The sequence below is a fragment of the Primulina eburnea genome, chromosome 10, assembly GCF_022965805.1.
Source record: "Primulina eburnea isolate SZY01 chromosome 10, ASM2296580v1, whole genome shotgun sequence".
Taxonomy (NCBI): Eukaryota; Viridiplantae; Streptophyta; class Magnoliopsida; order Lamiales; family Gesneriaceae; genus Primulina; species Primulina eburnea.
The window spans coordinates 17,782,749-17,788,717 of NC_133110.1; positions in this window are offsets into that span (position 1 = coordinate 17,782,749).

Genomic DNA, 5,969 nt, shown 5'->3' on the forward strand with positions numbered 1-5,969 from the left:
TGATCTAGTTGAAGCAACCGTCGTTCACCTGTATCAGTAAAGTTAAAGTTTAGTGCTTTGGTTGCCCAATATGTGCGATGCTCTAACTCTACAGGTAAGTGACATGATTTACCAAACAATAATCTGTACGGTGTCGTGCCTATTGGTGTTTTGAAAGCAGTCCTATATGCCCAAAGAGCATCATCTAATCTCACCGACCAATCCTTCCTACTGACACCTACCACCTTCTCCAAAATTCGCTTTATCTCTCGGTTAGACACCTCAACTTGCCCACTCGTCTGAGGGTGATAAGGGGTAGAGATTTTATGTGTGACACCATATTTGCTCAAAAGTTTTTCAAAGAGTTTATTGCAAAAATGCGTGCCACCATCACTAATGATTGCTCGTGGTGTTCCAAATCGGTTAAAAATTATTTTCTTTAAAAATTTTAGGACCACTTGAGCGTCATTAGTGGCATACGCTTCCGCCTCTACCCACTTAGACACATAATCAACCGCCACCAAGATGTATTTTTTCGTGAAAGAGCTGGGAACGGTCCCATGAAGTCTATTCCCCACACATCAAAAACCTCACATTCAATGATATTATTTAACGACATTTCATGACGGTTAGAGATGTTACCTGACCGCTGGCATTTATCACAGTGTAGCTGTAGTGACCCGTTCCAGAATCACCTACTAATCAGAACTTAAGCATGCAGAATTAACATTTAAAACTGAATCAGGTAATACAGCGGAAAAACAGTAATACAACCCAATCGAATCTGTAAGCACAAAAATACTTAAACAACCAGATCGAACTAAATTCAAGAACAAATACCGACAACTACAAGTCAACCTCTGCCAGCTCCCTGTCCACTCCCTCCTGGACCGTCCAACCTGGGACCTGCCCCATCGAATAGGGTGTCCAAAACAGAGATAAACCGAGGACGTGAGCATAAAACGCTCAGCACCGAAAGCATGAGTATACAAGACTATGACATGCATGTATGCAAAATGTACTGGATACCAGGATCTGGGTATAACGAAATACTGCTCAGGTAAATGACGTCAAGGTATGTAGCACTCTGCGCCGTCGCACCAGGAGGTGGCTCCCATACCAAAATAAACCTGTGGATATACCGGTGACCTGACCACCGTCGGCCAACGGGGTCCAACCATCCACAACAAACGAGGGCTGAGCACCCTCTCAACAGGCTATCTCAAAGATAATCAGGCTCAACATGATTATGCAAATGCCGCATAATAAACCATGCATCATATGACAGATAATAATGCAACATATAAACATGCAACACATAGCAAAGTATACTCAATCCTGCTATCTCGAATAGTACTTTCGTACCTCAAACCAGTAGATCCTAGCAATCAGCCCTAGAATCAAGCCTGCGTCCGTAGTCAGCCCACTGATGCCGCTAGCTCCCAACTAGAGCACAGCTCCGCTACAAGACTAGTAGCTCCCCGCTAGTGCCTAAACCTCGGGAAAAGACTAGAAACCCATCAGAAACGACTAAAACGCTCTGGAACACTCGGAATTGGCGAGTAAAAAGTGAAACCTCGCGCCTCTATTTATAGACAACGATCGGAAGATCCGATCCACTTCGGAAGATCCGATCCGGCACACTTCGGACGATCCGAACTCTGATCGGACGATCCGAACCTTGCATGTCTTCCACGTGTCCAGACACCTGTCTTCGGACGATCCGAACCCTGATCGGACGATCCGAACCTTGCATGTCTTCCACGTGTCCAGCCACCTGTCTTCGGACGATCCGAACCCTGATCGGACGATCCGAACCCTGATCGGTCCTTCCGATCCCACCGAAATAATATTTAATCCAATAATTAACTCAAATTAGGCATCGGGATACTACATTCTCCCCCCCTAAAAAGGATTTCGTCCGCGAAATCGAGTCTGAAGAATGACAATTCTGAACAACAATACATTCAAGTTAAGAATGAATTACAACTGAAAGCACAACTGAAATTACAATCATAACTGAAAATACTACAACTAGAACAACTCTGGATGCTCTGACCGCATGCGACTCTCTAGTTCCCAAGTAGCTTCTTCAGTACCTCGGCGCTGCCACTGCACTAAGACAAGAGGAATAGTCTTATTCCGCAGTACCTTATCCTTCCGGTCTAAGATCGAAACCGGTCTTTCCACAAAAGACAAATCCGGATTCAGCTGAACTTCTGTCGGATGCAAAACATGAGACTCATCCGCTACGTATCGTCTCAACAAAGACACATGAAACACATTGTGAACACTAGACAGATACGGTGGCAAAGCTAATCTGTAGGCCAAATTTCCCACACATTCTAAGATCTCAAAAGGACCAATGAATCTCGGAGATAGCTTACCCTTGAGTCCAAATCTCAGAATCCTCCGAAAAGGTGATACCTTGAGAAACACTTTCTCGCTTGCATCAAAATGAAGAGGTCTGCGCTTGGTGTTCGCATAACTCGCTTGTCGATCCTGAGCTGTCTTAATCCGCTGTTTGATCACAAGAACTTTGTCCATGGCCTGCTGAATCAATTCTGGACCCTCGACCTGTCGTTCTCCGACTTCCTCCCAGAACAGAGGAGTACGACAACGTCGACCATACAATGCTTCAAACGGAGACATACCAATACTCCTATGAAAACTGTTGTTGTATGCAAACTCTATCAGTGGCAGATGATCCTGTCAAGCTGGCCCGAAATCCATCACACAAGATCTCAACATATCCTCAAGAGTACGAATAGTCCTCTCTGATTGACCGTCAGTCTCTGGGTGATATGCAGTACTCAAACTCAAGGTAGTGCCCAAAGCTTGCTGAAAGCTGCCCCAAAATCTAGATGTAAATCGAGGATCTCTGTCACTAACGATACTCACGGGCACACCATGAAACCGTACAATCTCCTGAATGTACAACCGTGCCATCCGATCGAAAGTGAAATCTCTGTTATACGGAAGAAATTGGGCAGACTTAGTAATTCGATCCACTACCACCCAGATAGCATCTCTATTCCCCACAGACATAGGCAAGTGAGTCACGAAGTCCATCGTGATATGCTCCCACTTCCACTCCGGAATAGGAAGATTCTGTAACAAACCTCCGGGTCGTCGATACTCAGCCTTCACCTGCTGACAGACTAGGAACTTGGAGACATACTGATAAACATTACGTTTCATACCTTTCCACCAAAATCGAGTCCTCAAATCCTTATACATCTTGTTGCTCCCCGGATGAACACTCAACTTGCTACGATGAGCCTGGGATAAAATCTCCTCCCTCAAAGTGTCATCTTCTGGTACAACAACACGACCAGATAAGCACAAAAGACCCTTGGACTGATAGTGGAATCCAGAAGCATTATCTCCATCAGCCAACCGAGCTAATCGCTGAATCTTAGAATCAGACATCTGAGCATCTCTAATCCGAGAATACAAAACTGGCTCAGACAAAATAGTAGCTACACGGATACTCTCCGTTCCCTTCCGATGTTTACAATTGAATCCCATCGAACAGAAATCCTGAATAATCTCAGATACAGCACAAGTCTGAAGAGCAGACAATCTCACCTTGCGACTAAGAGCATCGACCGTGAGATTCGCAGATCCTGGATGATACTTGATCTCACAATCATAATCCTTGAGTAGATCCATCCAACGACGCTGACGCATGTTCAACTCAGCCTGAGTGAACAGATACTTCAAACTCTTATGATCAGTGAAAATCTCAAATCGCTCACCATACAGATAATGGCGCCAGATTTTCAAAGCAAAAACGATCGCTGCTAATTCCAGATCATGAACAGGATAGTTTTCCTCATGAGGCTTCAACTGTCTCGACGCATAAGCAATCACATGCTCATTCTGCATCAGAACACACCCTAGTCCCTGTAAAGAGGCATCGGTGTAAACACTGAAACCACCAGATCCAGACGGTAAAGCCAAAATAGGCGCAGATGTCAAACGTCTGCGAAGTTCCAAGAAACTCTCTTCGCACTCTGATGTCCACTCAAATGAAACATCTTTCCGAGTGAGCTGAGTGAGTGGCTTAGCAATCTGAGAGAAGTTGACAATGAAACGGCGATAATACCCAGCCAATCCCAGAAAACTGCGGATCTCGGCTACTGTCGTCGGACGCGACCAGTTCAATACCGCTTCCACCTTGCTCGGGTCAACTGAAACTCCCTTGCTAGAAATGACATGACCAAGGAATACAACCCTGTCAATCCAAAACTCACATTTACTCAACTTCGCATAAAGCTGATTCTCGCGAAGTGTCTGTAAAATAATCCTTAAGTGTTGTACGTGTTCTTGCTGATCATGCGAATAGATTAAGATATCATCTATAAACACCACAACAAACTTATCCAAGAATTCCCGAAAAACCCGATTCATCAGATCCATAAAAACTGCTGGTGCATTCGTCACCCCAAAAGGCATAACCAGAAACTCATAATGCCCATACCGGGTCCTGAATGCAGTCTTCGATATATCTCCCTGATGAACTCGAAGCTGATGATAACCAGACCTTAAATCAATCTTGGAATACACAGAGGTACCTTGCAGTTGATCAAATAAATCATCAATCTGTGGCAACGGATACTTATTCTTTATCGTCGCACGATTTAACTGCCGATAATCTATGCAGAGCCGCATAGAACCATCCTTCTTTTTGACAAAAAGAACTGGTGCTCCCCACGGGGACACACTGGGTCGAATATACCCCTTGTCAAGAAGATCCTGCAACTGCTGTTTCAATTCTTGCATCTCCGATGGAGCTAAACGATAAGGAGCTCTAGAGATTGGTGTCGTGCCTGACACTAAATCAATGCCGAAATCCACTTCCCGAACGGGAGGAAAACCAGGAATCTCCTCGGGAAAAACATCCGGAAAATCGCAAACCACTGGAATGTCGCTGATACCGACACTATCAGCGGACGAATCAATAGCATAGATAAGGTAGCCTTCCCCGCCCGACTCTAAAGCACGACAGGCTTTCAGAGCAGAAACCACAGGCATCGGGGGTCGCGCTCCCTCTCCATAGAAAAACCAACTGTCGCCCTCAACTGGACGAAACTGCACAAACTTCTGATAACAGTCCACAGTAACTCTAAACACAGTCAGCACATCTATTCCCAGAATGCAATCAAAATCCTCTATCGCAAGAATCATCAAATTAGCAGTTAAAACATTACCCTCAAACTCTAGAGGACAACCCAAAACTAGACGTTTAGCTAGCACCGAATGACCCATCGGTGTGGAAACAGATACCACAACGTCCAAAGAAGTGAAAGGTAATGCATGACGCTTAGCAAATCTCGCAGATATGAATGAATGTGATGCACCAGTATCAATGAGAACGTAAGCAGGTAATCCACATAATAAAAAAAACACCTGCGATAACTCTGTCGTTCTCCTCAGCCGCCTGATCCTGGTTAAGAGCAAAGACCTGCCCTTGAGTACGCGGTCGGAGGTTAGAACCCTGAGTAGACTGTCCCTGCTGTGGCCTCTGATGAACTGAAGCCTGAGAACCAGATCCTGATCCTCCGCCCGTCTGTGGACAGTCTCTCTTCATATGGCCCATCTCACCGCATTTGTAACAAGCACCCGCAACTTTGCGACAACGCTCCGTCGGATGATCCTTCCCGCAATGCTGACACGGGCCCTTCTTCTTCCCAAAATGGTGAACTCCTCCAGATCCAGAGGAAGAAGAAGTAGATCCAGCCTTCTTGAATGCTTGGGCGCGGGGACCCAAAGAACTAGTAGGACGAGCAGACTGCATGGCTCGACCTCTCAGCAAACTGCCCTCAGCCTGGCGACAACGGTTCACAAGGCCCTCATACGATGTCGGATCATCGCAGACAACAACCCGATCAAAAATCTCCTGATTGAGGCCCTGGAGAAAATGGTTATACTTGGCACTAGCATTGTCACTGACATGTGGAACATACGGAAGCAACTCAAAGAAC